The 18,131-nt window shown below is 40.8% G+C and overlaps 1 protein-coding gene across 4 annotated transcripts in view; it reads right to left on the bottom strand.

Annotated features, from left to right (window-relative positions):
- PHLDB2 (pleckstrin homology like domain family B member 2) overlaps nt 1–18,131 on the bottom strand; it is a 240,903-nt gene extending 222,772 nt beyond the window's left edge. For 2 of the 4 annotated variants that reach the window (XM_070406166.1, XM_070406167.1), the window contains exon 1: nt 17,922–18,129. The gene's annotated coding sequence lies outside the window, so the exon portion shown is untranslated. Of the gene's footprint in view, nt 1–17,921 lie in introns of all 4 variants that reach the window. The other 2 variants (XM_070406164.1, XM_070406165.1) reach the window with 2 other exon arrangements.

The raw sequence follows: 18,131 nt of genomic DNA, 5'->3' as shown, positions 1-18,131 counted from the left end.
GTTATGTAGACTCGTCCTCCCAATTCTTGTGTTCCAGGCTTGGAGTCCAGCATGAAGTTAAGAACCACCACTCTTCATGGGAGACCTTTGTACTTGATATATCCCTCCAGGTTCTCAATCAGCTTCATTCAGGTACCAGATGGAGAAGAGAGAGAGCAAGGAATTGAGAACATACTTGAACGAATAATGACTGAAAACTTCCTTAATCTGGTGAAGGAAGAAGACACACAAATCCAGAAAGTACAGAGTCCCAAACAAGATGAACCCAAAGAGGCCCACACCAAGACACATCATAATTAAAATGGCAAAGGTTAAAGACAAAGAGAGATTTTTAAAAGCAGCAAGAGAGAGACAGTTACCTACAAGGGAACTCCCTTAAGACTGTCAGCTTATTTCTCAACAGATACATTTCAGGCCAGAAGAGATTGGTATGAAATATTCAAAGTGATGAAAATCTAGGACCTACAACCAAGACTACTCTACCCAGCAAGGCTATCATTTTAAAATTGAAGGAGAAATAAAGAGCTTCCTGAACAAGAAAAAGCTATAGCAGTTCATTACCACACAACCAATATTATAATAAATGTTAAACAAACTTCTTTAAGAAGAAGAAATTTAAGAAGTGGAATATAAATATGTATAACAAAATGGCAATAATCACTTTAAATGTAAATGGATTAAATTCTCTAATCAAAAGATATGAGGTAGCTGAATGGGTAAGAAAACAAGACCCATATGTATGTTGTCTACAAGAGACCTACTTTAGATCAAAATACACACATAGACAAAAAGTAAAGGGATGGAAAAAATATTTCATGACAATGGAAATGAAAAAGAAACGGGATAGCAATACTTATATCAGATAAAAGAGACTTTTCTAAAAAAGGCTGTAATAAGACAAAAGAGGACATTAAATGATAAAGACATCAATCCAATAAGAGAATATAAAGCTTGCAAATTATTATGCATCCAGTATAGGAGCACCTACATATATAAAGCAAATACTGATGGATATAAAGGAAAAGATTGACAGGGATATTAGGAGATTTTAACAACCTATTAACATCAATGTATAGATCATCTGGACAGAAAATCAACAAGGAAATGGCAGCCTTAAATGACACACTAGACCAGATGGATTTAATTGCTATCTTCAGAGCACTTCACCCCAAAGCAGCAGAATACATATTCTATTTACACATGGAACATTTTCATGGAACACAACAACCCTAAATCTATGGAACACAGAGAAAACAGTCCTAACAGAAAAAATTCATAGCAATACAAGCCTACCTCAAGAAAAAAGAAACTTCTCAAATAAACAAAAGTAGGATCTCTTACCCTTTGAGATAACATGGAGGGACCTGGAAAGTATTATGTTAAGTGAAATAATCCAGTCAGAGAAAGACGAGTATCACATGATCTCACTTATATGTGGAATCTAATGAACAAAATAAACTGACAAACAAAATAGATCCAGAAACATGGAAGCATGCAACATACTGAAGATTCTCAGAGGGAGCGGGGTAGGGGGAGCGGGGAAGAGATTAACCAAAGAATTTATATGCATATATGCATAACCAATGGACACAGACAGTAGTGAAGGCCTGGGGAGGGGTCACGAGTGGGGAGGAGGGGGTCAATGGGATGGGGGGAAGGGGACATCTGTAATACTTTCAACAAGAAAGATAAATTCTAAAATAAGAAACTTCTCAAATAAACAATCTAACCTTGCTCCTAAAGAAATTAAAAAAAGAACAACAAACAAAGCCCCAAGTGAGTAGAAGGAAGGAAATAATAAAAAGCAGAGTGAAAAAAAATGAAATAGAATCTAAAAAAATACTAAAATCAATGAAACCAAGAGCTGGTTCTTTGAAAAGATAAATAAGATTGACAAACCTTTAACCAGATTCATCAAGAAAATAAGAGAATAGACCCAAATGAGTAAAATCAGAAATGAAAGAGAAGTAACAACTGACCACAGAAATAAAAAGGATTATAAGAATATATTACAAAACTATATGCCAACAAACTGGACAATATAGAAAAATGGATAAACTTCTAGAAACACACAATCTTTCTGTCTGAATCAAGTCAAAACAGAAAATCTGAACAGATAGATTAGAAACAATGAAATTGAAACAGTAATAAAAAATACTCCCAACAAGCAAAAGCCCTACACTGTATAACTTCATAGGTTTTACTAAACATTCAAAGAAATAACAACTATTCATCTCAAATTATTCAAAAAAAATTCAAGAGGAGGGAAGACTCCCAAGCTCTCAAGCTCATTTTACAAGGCTAGCCTTATCCTAATTCCAAAACCAGATAAAGACACTACAAAGAAAGAAAATTATAGGCCAATATTTCATATTAACATACATGCAAAAATCCTCAACAAAATATTAGAAACAGAATTTAGAAAAACATTGAAAACATCATACACCATGATCAAATGGAAATTATTCCTGGGATGCAAGATTGGTACAATAACTGCAGATCAATTAACATGATACACCACAGAAACAAAATGAAGGATAAAAATAATATGATTATATCATAGATACATAAAAAGCAGTTGACAAAATCTAGCACCTATTTATGATAAAAACTCTTAGCAAAGTGGGAGTAGAGGGAACATACTTCAACATAATAAAGGCCATATATGACAAACTCACAGCTAACATGCCCAGTGGTAAAAAATTAAAAGTATTTAACTTAAGATCAGGAACAAGACAGAGATGTTCACTTTTACCACTTTTATTCAACATTGTACTGGAATTCCTAGCCACACCAATTAGACAAGAAGAAAAAGTAAAAGGCATTCAAATTGGAAAGGAAGAAGTAAAACTTTCATTATTTGCAGATGACATGATGCTGTGTGTATATAGAGAACCCCAATGGTTCTACCAAACACTACTAGAACTGATAAAGGAATTCAGTAAAGTAGCAAGATACAAAATTAATAGTCAGAAATAAGTTGCATTTTTATACACCAACTAGAGGCCCAGTGCACAAAAATTTGTGCACTCGGGGGGGGTCCCTCAGCCCAGCCTATGCCCTTTTGCAGTCTGGGACCACTCAGAGGATGTCTACCTGCTGGCTTAGGTCTGCTCCCTGGGGGATCGGGCCCAAGATGGCAGTCAGATATCCCTCTGGCAGCCCGGCAGCCCTCAGGGGATGTCCACTTGCCAGCAGGGAGCAGGCCTAAGCTTCAGTCGGACATCCTTAGTGCTGCTTAGGAGGTGGGAGAGGCTCCCACCACCACTGCTGTACTGGCAGCTGTCAGTCTGGCTTGTGGCTGAGCAGAGCTCCCCCTGTGGGAGCACACTGACCACCAGGGGGCAGCTCCTGCATTGAGCATCTGCCCCCTGGTGGTCATGTGTGTCATAGTGACCAGTCATTCCCAGTCGTTCTGCTGTTAGGGTCAGTTTGCATATTACCCTTTTATTATATAGGATGGAGGCCTGGTGCATGGGTGGGGGCTGGCTGGTTTGCCCTGAAGGGTGTCCCGGATCAAGGTGGGGGTCCCGCTGGGGTGCCTGGCCAGCCTGGGTGAGGGGCTGATGGCTGTTTGCATCTGGTCACACCCCCTTCAGGGTGGGGGTCCCCACTGGGGTGCCTGGCCAGCCTGCGTGAGGGGCTGATGGCTGTTTGCAGGCTGATCAACCCCCCCCTCCCCAGAGGGGACCCTCACCCCATGGAGGTTGGCCAGTCTGGGTGAGGGGCGGATGGCTGTTTTCAGAATGGCCACATCCCTTTTAGGGTGGGGTGTCCCCACTGGGGTACCTGGCCAGCCTGGGTGAGGAGCTGATGGGTGTTTGTAGGCTGGTCACACCCCCTTCAGGGTGGGGGTCCCCACAAGGGTGCCTGGCCAGCCTGAGTGAGGGGCTGATGGCTGTTTGCAGGCTGGCCACATCCCTTTTAGGGTGGGGTGTCCCCACTGGGGTACCTGGCCAGTCTGGGTGAGGGGCTGAGGGCCATTTTCAGGCTGGCCAACCCCCCCTGGCAACGGAACCTTCCAGCCTCTCCTTTTTTTCATTTATTTTTATTCTGGGATTTATTTACCTTCTATAATGGAAACTTTGTAGCCTTGAGAGGAGCTCAGAGCTGGCCAGGGTGGGCAGGAGGGAAGCTTGGCTTCCTCCATCACCAGGGGGAACCCAGCCTCCTGCTCGCTCCAGCTCCATGGCCACGGCCGGCTGAAAGCAGGTATCTGGGGTTTATTTATCTTTTATTATTGAAACTTTGTTGCTTTGAGTGGAGCTCAGAGTGGGCCGCGGAAGGCGGGAAGCTTGGCTTCCTCCATCATTGGGACAACCAAGCCTCCTGCTTGCTCTAGCTCCATGGCTGCCAGCGGTCATCTTGGTTGGGTTAATTTGCATATGGTCACTCTGATTGGCTGGTGGGCGTGGCTTAAGGTGTAGTGAAGGTATGGTCAATTTGTATGTTTGTCTTTTATTAGTGCAGATAATGAACTATCAGAGAAAAAAAATAAGCAAACAATCCCATTTACAATTGCATCAAAAAATGAAATCATTAGAAATAAATTTAACCAAGGAGGTAAAAGACTTGTGCTTGAAAAATGATGGGACACTGAAGGAAGATATGAAAAAGATACAAATGAATAGAAGCATATACTAGTATGTGCTCATAAATAGGGAAACGTAACATCATTAAAACATTAAAACAATCTATGTATTCAGTGTAATTCTATCAAAGTACCAATGGCATTTTTTCACAGAACTAGAACAAATAATTCTAAAATGTATATTGTACCACAAAAGCCCTCCCCTGCCACTCCGCCCCCCCCCCCCCCCCCCCGCCAAGCCAAATAGCCACAACAATCTTGAGAAAAAAGAACAGTTGGAGGAATCACATTTCCTGATATCAAACGATATTACTGGGCTATGGTAATCAAAACAGCATGGTATTGGGATAAAAAGACATATAGATCAATGGAACAGAATAGAGAGTCCAGAAATAAACCAAGGCCTACATGGTCAATTAATATATGATAAATAGGCAAGCACATACAATGGTAAAGACAGTCTCTTCAATACAGGGTGTTGGGAAAATTGGACAGATAAATGAAAAAAAAACCACACAAAACTAGACCATCTTCTTACACAATATACTAGAATAAACTAAAAATGGATTAAAGATTTAATGTAAGACTTAAAACCATAAAACTCCTAGAAGAAAACATAAGCAGTAAACTTTCTGACATTTCACTTAGCAATATTTTTTTCTGATATATCTTTTTGGGCAAAAGAAACCAAAGTGAAAATAAACAAATGAGACTACAGCATGCTAACTTATTTTTTGCACAGCAAAGGCAACCATCAACAAAACAAAAAGACAACTTATTGAATGGGAGAACATATTAGCCAATGATACATCTGATAAGGGGTTAATATTCAAAATTTATAAGTAACTCATACAACTCAGCATCAAAAACAAAACAAAACAAAATCAATAATCCAATTGAAAATGTGCAGAGGACCGGAACAGACACTTCTCAAAAAGAGAATATACAAGTGGCAAATAGACATGAAAAGATGCTGAACATCACTAATCATTAGAGAAACGCACATTGAAACCACAATGAGATATTACCTCATACTAGTCAAAATGACTATTGTCAATAAATAAATAAATAAACTACAATTGTTGGCAAGGATGTGGAGAAAAGGGAATCCTCATGCACCGTTGGTGGGAATGCAGGCTGGTGCAGACAGTATGGAAAACTCTATGGCGGTTCCTCAAACATTTTTAAATGGAACCGCCTTATTCCTCAGGATTCCACTTTTGGGTCTACATTTGAAGAAACCCAAAACACTATTTCAAAAGAATATATGCACCCCCACATTCATTCATTGCAGCATTATTTACAACAGCCATGAAATGGAAGCAACCCAAGTGTCCATCAATATATGAGTGGATAAAGAGCTGGTAAATATATACAATATAATATTTCTTGGCTATATAAAATAATGAATTCTTACCATGGAAGGACCTAGAGGATATTACATGAAGTGAAATAAGTCTGACAGAGAAAGATAAATACTATATGCTTTCATGGAATCTAAAGAACAAAACAAACAAACAAACAAAATAGAAGCAAAGTAATAGATACAGAGATCAGACTGATAGTTGCCAGAGAGGTGGTGGGGGCAAGGTGGCTGAGGAGCTGGATGAAAGAGATGAAGACATTAAGTACAAATTGGTAGTTACAAAAATAGTGATGTAGAGTGCAACATAAGGAATATAGTCAATAAAATTGTAATAACTATGTATGGGGTCAGGTGGGCACTGGAAATATCGGGGGGCCACTGTGTAAAGTATATGATTATCTAGCCACTATGCTGTACACCTGAAACTAATAAAAATAATATTGAATGCAAACTAATTGAAAAATAAAAAAATGAAGTGTTATCTCACAGTTTAAATCTGCTTTTATTTTTATTGTGGCTAATCAGCTCTTCATTTGATTATAGGTAATTTAATATTCTTCTTTTGTGAATTTTCAGCTCATTTTCTGCCCAGCTTTCTCCTGGGGTATTGCTTTTAGCGAGTATGAATTTGTAAATACTCTCCAAGGCTAATAATATTTTGTGTATTATTCATGTTGAAAATATACTTTCCCAGGTCACTATTTCTATTTTTACCTTTGCTTATAATATTTGTAAATGAAGTTTTAAGTATGTATGTAGTCAAATCTATTCAGTTCACTTTCACCTATAATTTTTCTTTCAGTGGATGAAAAATATCAACCCAATATGAAACTTAATCCATTATGAGTTCAACAATTTTGAGGCCTAACTTCAGGAAATGGGAGTTTTTTAAGATGGTGACAGATTCACTTACACCCTAAACATTTACCTAAACCAACTTAAGGAGGATTTCCAACCATACTAGGTCAAAAGCTATTCAGCTTGTCCTTCTGGCTCCCAGCCCACTTGAAATGTGTGGCATTAAAGACAGAGTTGGATTTGGATGTTAATGGAAGCTGTTGGGATGAGTGCTAGGTAGGTCAGCTCTAATCTTTAACCTTGAATTTCCTCAGTGGTATCAGGTACTGACATCAGAACACCTTACATTCTTTTCTTTAGCATTTTCTTCTTTGTTCTTTATTTCTGTTTAAAGTTGTTCCCTGGATAAATGTAACTCATAACTGAGCAGCCAAGTCCACCAGGCAAATTTCACCAGGGTTTGGGAAAGCTTGTAAGGCCTGGACTGCAGAGAATGGCTCTAAACTTAGGCACAGGTTCTGATTTGGGGTAAAGTTCTAGTTCTTTCTCTTCTACCTTAAAAAATTTTTTTAATATATATTTTTTATTGATTTCAGAGAGAGGAACAGAGAAGAAGAGAGAGAAAGAATCACCAATGAGAGAGAATCATCAATTGGCTGCCTGCCTACTGCACCCCCTCCCCCCCCCCCCCCCCCCCACACACACACACTGGGGATTGAGCCTGCAACCTGGGCATGTGCCATGACTGGGAATCGAATCAGTGACTTCTTCCTTCATAGGCTGATGCTCAACCAGAGCCACATCAGGGAAGCTATTTCCTACCTATTCACTTGAAGGATCTCTTTGGCTCCTCTGTTACTTGCCTTCTCCAGGCAATCAAATCATTCTCAGCCATGCCTACCACTACTGTCTCTTCTCTGGTACTCTCACCTCCTTAGGATATTCAGACACATTCTTAAAAGGAAGCAGCTTTCTCTTCAAAGTCTGAATTCTTAAAAAAGGAAGGATGCAAATCCTAATTCCCTTTTTTAAACAACACCACTTGGATCTCAATTCCTCTGAAAGTCTTCCTGAGCGTCCATCCGAAACTTTCTGTGTTGTGTCAGTCGCCGCTGCCCTTACAGCCTCACACGGTGCTGCCTTGGCTCCTTTACTGGTCCTTCTGCTCTTAGAGATGTTGGTCTTCCTCTGGGCAGAACTGTGAGTTACTCATCTTTGTAGCACTTAGCACAGTGTCAAGCATATATGAGGCTCTATAAATGTCTTTTTATTGCTTTCTGTTAGAACAATGGAAAATATTTCATTCCAACATGCCGTTATGGTTTTGGCTTGAAGCAAGTGGGAATTAATAGCTTCTGATATAAATGCATGTGAAAAATAGTAATGTCCCAGTTGGAGGCATATCAGATAGTAGCTCAAAGAGGAAAATGGTGACTCTCAGATAATCCCCTTAGGAGAATAGCCAAAGATTAAACATAACCATATATGGTCAGAGTGGGTGTCTGCAGAATAGGTGAAAAAAGTCAGTTTGGAGAGTGGGCTAAACTCACAATGTAACCAAATAATGTCAGGCCTCTGTATCCATTGATCAGTTTATTCGAATTTCTTTGGTTAATCTTACAGATAAGATTATCTATACTAATAAAAGGGTAATATGCTAATTAGACCAGGAGACCTTTTGGGAGACCTCTGGACGCCCTTCCAGACAAAGCCATGGTGGTGGGGCCGAGCCAGAGGTGGTTAGGGACGATCAGACCAAGAGGGGAGAGCAGTTGGCGGTGAGCAGGCTGGTGAGGGGGGCAGTTAGGGGCGAGCCAGCCGGCAGGCAGAGTGGTTAGGGGCAATCAGGCAGGCATGCAGGTGAGAGGTTAGGAGCCAGCAGTCCCAGTTTGTGAGAGGGATGTCCGACTGTGGGTTTTAAAACAAAATTGATCTAATGCTTTTCTCATATCAAAATTATTTCTATGAATTGTACACACACACACACACACACACACACAGCTTGTAAATTATTTTACTTCTGCTGCAATTACAGCAAAACATTCACCCCAAATCCTGAAGATTTATGGCATAAAAGCTCCTCTGTTCCAAATGCTGCCTTTGGCTTAGTGGGCAGCAAAAAGTAGGTTTATCAGGGACAGTCCTGCATCTTCTGAAGCCTGGACTGATATACCTCTCCTTACCTTCACTGCCTGGCAGTTGTTGGCCACAGATGGGATACTTATGGACTCCAACTCCATTTACTATTAGTTGGCAGAGGGAAGACCATGGGAAGGTGTATATATATATCCAGATAGCTTTATGAAAGTAGAAATACTGACTTCAGTTTTGCCTCATGCCCTGAAATGCTTTTTCCTGCTAGAAAACTGGCAAGCTAAAGAATCCAGTCTAATATTAGAAATTCAGTTTAACTCAAGAAACAACAGTGTGCTCACTGAACCTGTAGAAGAAGCCGTGACGGAGGCAACTGGTGCTTGGTCATTTGGTCATTAGCATTAGAGTATGCATGAGATTGTGTCATATCAAACAAACAAACATTGAGATCTGTATTTGAGTTAAGTTTGACATTGATAATGACTGTTGGAATCATGGGTCATTTTGGTTCTCTGGTCTCATTAAGAGGCACTACGTGGTTGAAACATAAGCCTATCCTCATCCTATCCCACCTTAACTGAATATATATGATGGGCAACCCAAGGGTGACTTTTGCTGTTTTTTTTGTTTTGTGGCTTCTAGAAAGGGAGTGTAGCCAATGTAGTTGTGGACAGTATCAACTAAGCATTGTTTACTGTGTTGTCATCCCTCTCCAAGAGATTACCTAATGCGTCTTTGAGATATTAGGAAATCAAAACTGAGAAGTGCAATGTTTTTGTTGAGTACAACAGAAAGTCACTTGGGGACCCTGCCAGGAATGCAGCCTCTTTTGTTGTTGCTTTTAATCCTCACCCGAGGATATTTTTCCATTGATTGTTAGAGTGGAAGGGAGGGGGAGAGACAGAGAGAGAAACATTGATGTGAGACTCATCAATTGGTTGCCTCTCCGGACCAGGGCCAGGGATAGAGCCTGCAACCGAGGTACCTGCCCTTGACCAGAAAAGAACACTGGACCGTTCAGTCTGTGGGCTGATGCTCCATCTACTGAGCCAAACAGGCCTCTTCTTAAAGAATGCATGGCGTTCCCCTGTCACCCAGAAAATGACCAGATACCCCTTGGTGACAAAATTAGTTGTCTTTCTCTCATCTTTAAAAAGGGACAAAAGTGGGCAGCAAGGTGATGCAGTGTTGGAATGCTACAGAAGACCATTTATGCCCAATTTCGTTCAGTATTTTTCTTGTTGGATTAGAGATTCCTTGCAGTGACTTGTGAGAGTCATTCTTCAGAGCCCTAGAGCTCCCTTGGCAAGGGCCTGGGGTGATCAAGTAATCCAGTGTGGGCCATGGTGCTACACTTCTAACTAGACCTTTCAGTCATGCCTTGGTGCTTGGTGCAACTAACAGGTTCCTTTGAACAGTATTGCTCTGGGCTGCTTTCTTTCATACGCAGTGAGTGAGAATTGGTCTTTCCTTTCTTTATGGGAGAAGTAGAGCAGAGAGGAATAAAATAATTCCAGAGGCAATATATATATATATATATATATATATATATATATATATATATATATTCACTGCTTGGAATGGAACTTCATAATTCTGTCAGTCATCCTGATGACCACTCATTTCAGCAGAATACAAGAGGGCAGTCAGGGGAATCAAAGACAGCTACCCTTTCAGTTCAGGGCCTCAGGGAAGATCCTTGATGCATTCTCCTTCCTCTTTATACCTCCTCTTCATTACAAGTAGCTTTCATGAAGCTTACAAGACAGGACATGAGAACAGGCACCCAATTAGCAGCAGCCTGGGTGAGTAACCCTGGGTGGGGCACATGAGGGGGCTTAGGGAAGAGCGGGAGGACAGGGATGCTCTCAGGATCCAAAACACACTTCAAGCTCGTCTACAGACCTTGACCACTGTTGTGTGAACTTCAGAGCAAGTGCGGATCTGTCCCTAATCCTTCCACTTTTGATTATGCCACTTAACCCTCCCACCCACCCCCTCTCCTCCAAACACACACTGTTCCCTCTGACTCACTGCCATGCTTCTGTAACCTTGGGCAAGTCACGTCACCTCGAAGGGCTCTGTTTATTTGTAAAGGAGGGTAATAGTCATGACTGCCTGCCCACTGGAGCTCGAATTAGTGACATGCAGGTGTGGCAAAGCTGAATGTCAGTGCAGGACTGCAGCTGGAGAGAAATCTGGGAGGCAGTTTTCCCTGCATTTTCCCAGCTGAGTGGGCTCCTTCCCTAAAAAAGATCAATGCCCAGCATTTCTAGTTTATCACCATCCGAGGTTATATTCCTGAGATCGCCTTAGCAGCTTTCTATTCCCCCAAGGTCATTTACCTAAGAGATAAGGATCATGGCTCCAGAGATAAAACTATTTCTGTGTTTATTTTTTTAAAAATATATCTCATTGATTTTTTACAGAGAGGAAGGGAGAGAGATAGAGAGTTAGAAACATCGATGAGAGAGAAACATTGATCAGCTGCCTCCTGCACATCTCCTACTGGGGATGTGCCCCCAACCAAGGTACATGCCCTTGACCAGAATCAAACCTGGGACCTTTCAGTCCGCAGGCCGACGCTCTACCCACTGAGCCAAACTGGTTTCAGCATCTGTGTTTAATTTTTAAAAGAACTTCCTGATCTTAACCTTTCTAGTTGTTTTTTTTTTTTTTTTTTTTTATGGAAGATAGGATATTAAAACCAGAGTAGAACTTAAAAATAATAAAGCCACCTCGTCTCCATTTTTAAAAAGAGAAAATTAAGGCCAAGAAAGCAGAAGCGACTCGCTCAGTGTTACACAGTTAACATGCAATGGTAGCAGAATCAAACATGACTGGGATTGCACACGTTCTGTGCCATTCTGTTACTGATGGCAGAAGAACAAGTAACCCTCATGCACCATTCCTTCTGCATTACAGGTTAAGGCCTCTAGTTGCTTTAGTCATCCCTGGCAATTTTTAAAATCACTTTCTCTACTATATTTATATCAAATACCAATTAATACCACCAGTGAATATTTACTGAGAACTCTTAATCTTCAGGATATTGCATAAATAATTAAAAGTACGCACACACACACACACACGGAACTCTAAAGAGGCTGTGATTTAGTTCACTTAGTAAGCTTAAAACCTTCAAGATTATTTAACACTGTTTCAAAAACAGTGTCTAACATGTTTCTGGGAAAGAAACATGCAGAACTGAGGATGACCCATCGATAAATGTTTGTGGTCATTCACGGCGAGGATGCATTCTTTCTTGAAAATGAGTCACCACTAAGAATTTTAAAAATTGCCACTAACTCATAGATCAAGACAATGGCAGAGTCAAGACTAGGATGGCTGTTTTGGGCTGTGCTTCATGTTTTGTTTGTTGGGTTGCAAATTATCAACAAAACTACATGCTATAACATTATTTCTTATCAGGGGAATTTCCATTTTGCAAAGAGAAACAAAATGAGATGAATTTTGGTAGAGAATAGTCAGGTTTTGGGAAGTCTAGCTATTGGTTCTTGCCTCTACTCAAGATTACTATCTGGGAAGCAGAGCTAACTTTTGTGGATATATATATATTGAGTGGCAAGATTATTATAACCGGCCAGATTAGTATCACCCCATCAGTATAATGAGATGAATTAGTTATGCAAATAATAATAAAACCTTGCAAGTATTTGCTTAGGAAGTTTTCAATATTCAGTATTTTTGGAAGTGTCAATGAAGTACTGATGGGGTGGTAAATATATATATATTTATATACTTGAATGTCAGTATATATATATATATATATATATATATATATATATATACTTGAATTGGTAGAATCAGATTGAGATACTGCTTTTCCTTGGGTCACAGAGAAGCCTGCCACCTGCTCATTCACTGAACCATCTCTGGTTGGCCTCTGAGTTTTCTCTTCTCTTGCAACCTGCTCAGGTACTAACTACAAGTTTCCAGCCTCTTACCTTGTGAAATCTAATGAGATCACCACAAAGCAGGCTCCCTGGGCGAAAGTCATCATTACACAGAAATACATAAGGCCTCTAGCTGGATGCACTATGCAAGGCTTCTCTTGTAGAAATGAACCTTGAAACCTCAGTGCAACAATGACAAAAAAGAGTTGTCCAGAATTCTCTGCAGGAAGTATTTTTGATATTGCTGTAATTATACAAAAATAAATTACTAAGCTTTATGGAGGTTACCTAAGCCCACAGTGAAACTGAAAACTCAGACTGCTTGAACCCTGTCCTCCAAATTCAGAGGTCTTATGTAAAAGCAATCTCATTTTCATTTTGCTTCTGGGAACCCCTCCAAGGCACAGTGAGTTGCCAGCTTTTTGTGACCTTCAGTTCCTTAACTGCTCCCAAGGGAAACTTGACCTTAGAACTGTAGAGAAAAGGGGAATAATTTTTAATTTGATGTGGGGCAGGGGCACAGTTTTTTGTCTCTGTTTGCTTATTGCCCAATGCTTATGGTTCTCCTGTACCAGGATCCTTAGAGCCTCTGAGGTCACAGAAATGGGTGCACCCTAAAGTAAGGATGCAGACAACAAGAATGTCAGGTGGATGGAGATCCAGGCAGCCAGGAGCAGTTCCCAGTGAAGCATTAGGAATAAGAAAACACTCAGTGCACTCTAGAGGCACAGCTGATGCTGGGCTCTGTGACTGCTCAGAGTGCTGTCTGTAGGACAGAAATGGGACTCATAGGGCACAAGAATTCCTCCTGTCACTTTAGTTAGTTTCTACAGGGATCGCACCTATACCCATGGTGGATACCCAACCTGTAGGAGGAATTCTTTAGGTTCTCTACCATTTGGTAACTGATTGAGCCACAAGACATCTATCTGGTTATAGAGTTAACCAATAGAGGGTTTGTGTCTATCAAGAGACTCCATGGGTGTCTTGACTCCAACCCATGTATCCTGTCCCACAGGCATGCAACATATTAGAGGACAGTGGTTTCTCAGCATTCTCCCAGCAATAATTCCTTTGATATCTTACTTAGCTCGTGGGCACATGAGTTTGAGTTTTGCCTTCTAAGTAGTTTTTATTAAGAATTAGTGTCTTCACTTTCATTACTCAATGAAAATAGAGTAACACCATTTCCCACAATGACTTGATATAATACCTAAGCAAAGCAATTAATATTTCAGTAAGTCTTTGTAGTCCGAGAACAGACTGTGTAGACATTTGTCATTTTAATTCCTGAAAATTGCTTTGTGCCCATATCCACCATTTCCCAGTCTTAGGAATCCAGAGACCTTCTTATGTGTTAGAAAAAAGAGAAAATAATTTGGAGTCCCAAGATATGGGACTTGTTAGCTGAGTGATGTTGAGAAGGGCACTCAGCTTTATCAAGTCTCAAGTTCTGAAAAACTACCATCTGAAAATGACACCCTCCTTACAGGACTGTTATAAAGATTAAATAAAACCATACAGAAACATTTTGGCATATTCAGCCTTCTCAAAGATAGAAATTTGACAGCAAAAATAAACTTAAAATCCTGGTATCTATAATAATAAAAGCATAATATGCTAATTAGACCAGACGACCTTCCAGACGAAGCTGGGGCTGTGAAGGAAGTCTGAGTCCGGGGTGTTGGAGGATAGCCAGTGCCAGTAGCTGGGGGAAGGAACGCCCTACTCTTGCAAGAATTTTGTGCATCGGGCCTCTAGTAATATATAAGATATTTGTTTCTATGTTGCATTAAAATCAAATAAACAAAACAATGTTTATAAACTAGAAGATAAGAACAATATTCCCTCATAGCTTCGGAAAGGGATCAAAATACTGACTTGTGGGGAATTGTTAGTGTGTGCGTGCATGTGTGCATGAGTATGCATGCGTGTGTGTGTGTGTGTGTGTGTGTGTTTTGGGGTTCCTTTCCTGGACGAGACAAATATTAGTGTTGAGTTTTATGCTGGTACAGGATCAAGAACACCTGCAGAGGAGGTAAAAAATGTATGCTTTCAAGATCCAAGCAAACAATTTAGAAAGGACTCCTTACTCTTTTACATTTAGAATACAAATAGTATAGCTACCATTGGGTGGTAAGTTTTCCCAGAAGAGAGTGCAAAAAACATGGGCTTTGGAGTCCAACAGACTCCAAGTCAAACTTCACCTCTTCTTACTAGCTCATGATTTGGGCAAATTGTATACATTTGTTCTAGGAGTTAAATTAAAAAAATGTAGGTAAAAAGGCAGTGGTTCATTTCCTGGTCATTCTAAGCACTGGATAAAGGTAGAATGATGTTATGAGTCCTTGTATTTCAGCTTCATTTTTTTCTCTTTATTCTAATGTTTTAGTCAACAGAAAGGATAGCACGTGCGTCGAGTTCTGGCAGGGTCAGCAGTATTAGAAAAGGGGACTCTTGGACTTGGTGATGCAACCCCTATTTATCACGCCTTTGCTAGCACACTCTTAGGTATGCATGAGGCATGTCAGTGAAAAAAAAAGGAACCCTTTGTTCAAAAATGTTTAGCCAACCACATTTCATGATGGCATTTCTTTATCTTGGTTTTGTAAATGCTCAGGAATTGTGGCTGCTTTGAAATTTCTGCCAGAAATTTCAGGGATTTTTTGATGCATCAGAACAAAAATGAAATGGGGGTGGGGAGCAGAGGAAGGCTTGTTTCTGCACATTACTCATTTACCTCTTAGATGGCACCAACAAGCCGTTTGGACTCTAAGCTGACACGGGTCTCTTTGGGTTTCAGGTACTGCGAGCTGTGATCTGATAGACTGTTGACGGTTCCTATACTTGAAGCCTCATTCTGCCCAAATCCCTTGGATTTAGTGGAGTCGGTATTAACTGAAGTGAAAGGACGTAGCAATTAAATTCTTGAGTTCCCAGATAAGGCTTGGGATGGTGTCATTTCTTTCCCTGGAAATAGTTCAGATGCACTTTAGTTTGGCTCATGGATTTGAGTCTCTGGAATATAAAGAGGCAGGGATGTAGCCTGAGAATTGCCTGGGTTTACTTAGAAAAATATTCCTAATTACTTAGGGAGACTCCAGTGACTGCCACTACCAGGAATTTTTCCCTTTGTTCTACACCGGTCCCTCCCCTTACCTCATCTCAAAGAAGGTAAGTCTAGTCCAATGCTAGCCTTTTGTCTACAGCAGTAACCAGCTAGCCTGGGTACGGTACATCAAGGACCCGTGGAGAATCCCCACCCCAGTGCATGCTCCTGGGTGCGCTTAACTCCATAACCACAAGGGAAAGCAGCAATGAGAGTGAGGCAGAGCTGAGTAAAATCCTGGCTCAGCCTCTAACTGCAAACTTGGGCAAATTAATTGACTTCTGGTTTCTAACCTCCTAACAAGTAAAAGGAATAATATCTCTGTAGTCTAGTCAAACTAAAAAATAATCTCCCCTTCCCCCACTTAATAGCCACTTTGCATGAAATGGGAAGAAAAACTGGATATATTCTCAGGAGCCACCCGTGTTTTGGCCTTGAGCCAGATGCTGCACTGAATGACCAGGTCAGACCTGAGTGTCTGTCTGTCCCTAAGGCAGCCTGCAATATAGTGGGAAACTCTGGCCAATGTATTTGAATGCCCCGGCGCCCTTCCCCCTCTTCAAAACTGCTCCATCACTTGCCTTATCTACAAACATCCTCTAGAGACTGGCCAGACAGGACTTAATATCTCCACAGAAATCTACCAGTTTTCCATGATTCTCCACCACATTCCTGGGAGTTAGCCACAGACTCACTCCAGATCTCGCATGGGGTTTGTGCCTGCGCCACACTCTGCAGTGGCCTCACTTCCTGCCTCTAGTTAACTGCATGAGCCACATAAAAATTCCTGCCACAAACCTCACCAGAGGGGATGCACTTCAGTTTCATAAATGATTGACAAAAATAGTGTCAAACTTTACCTCCACTAATACACGGGCCAACTCCTTCCCTAAAGGGAGTTCAGAAAAATAGGGCCTCCCTACCACCAGGCCTCTAATCATTAAACGAGCCAGAAACCATTGCTTAGACCCAACAAATATACATGGTGACAATGTGACAACCATTCAAGAAGAGTTATATGCAGACCTAAGGAAGAATGGATCATGTTCCTTAAAAAATAACATATTTTTAGAAAGTGTAGACTTGAAGGGGAAAGTTCATGTTTTTTTATGATTAATCTTTTTCTTCTTCAAAAATCCCTTAGTAACTTATCCTACAGTTAGTCCGTTTCTTCCCATTGACTTCCAATGGCAGAGGAAGCTCCTCCTAAGCCACAAGCTCTTGTGCCTGAGGCGATAGTAGGTCTCTGATTTGTGCTTGAGTCTCATTCACGTTTGTTTATTGTGGAGATGGGAAGGGCCCTGTGGTATTTACTACTCCTCAGATAAAACTGTGCTCTGGCCAGAGAAGAATATGAGCTATAGCGTCAGAGAAGGGCATCTTCAATCAATGCTGCCTTGTGTCTGTTCTATAGAGAGACTCTGTCAGGCAAGGCTTGAGTGGTCCTCCATCAAAGGTAGGAAACAGCCCTGCGTCAGTAAATGATTGACCCGGCTGCCCTGGCTGATAAGCTTAGGCAAACAGGCTTGATTTGCTACAGCAGTTTCAAGATTTTAACTCCCTGGGCTCCAAAGCAGAAAAATGCACATACCTTCCTGGGAGATTCTATCATCTGAGGTTGACAGCCCTGTGCAGGAACAGCTCGTTCCTCAGAATTATGTATAAAATTTCTGGTATATATTGAAATTGGAAAGAATTCATACAAGCAAAATTCTGGAACAAAACCACGTTTGCAGAACTGAATGATGGAAGAATTTCAATAAATAAATAATATGATTTTTTTTATAAAGAACGATAAAAAACTTTCCAAAGTTTCGAACAGCAATTTTGTAGAGGAACAACAATTTTCAAAGGAGAGAGAAGATGGAAGATAACTACAACCCACTTCCAGGACAGGTTTGAACAAATGACTGAATTCTCTGGAAACACATCCACTTCTACCACATCAACCTCAGTGGACCACCACGGGACGCTCTGGCTACAAGACTGGGCAAAATGCTTGTTCTGTGATCTTGAGAGAAGGGGCTGTGACCATAGATCACCTACCTTGATTGCGGAATTAAATTAGTCTTTTCTCAGCTTCCTTCTTGACTTTGCAGTGATAACCACGATTGTGCCAATCCTTGCTGAAGAGTCTCAGATGTTGGGAAGAAGCACCTGCATTGGGCTTCCACTTTCCCCCCAAATTGAGGAGTTCTCCTCTGTTTCCTACCCCACTCTCTCTGGCTCCTGCAGACAGTGGTCACGGGCTGTAAC

Source organism: Myotis yumanensis, unplaced genomic scaffold, assembly GCF_028538775.1.
Source record: "Myotis yumanensis isolate MYYU_CA2020_CCGP unplaced genomic scaffold, mMyoYum1.0.hap1 SCAF_2, whole genome shotgun sequence".
NCBI classification, from domain to species: Eukaryota; Metazoa; Chordata; class Mammalia; order Chiroptera; family Vespertilionidae; genus Myotis; species Myotis yumanensis.
The sequence above is the reverse complement of the archived record's forward strand: the minus strand, read 5'-3'. Positions and strand labels throughout refer to the sequence as shown.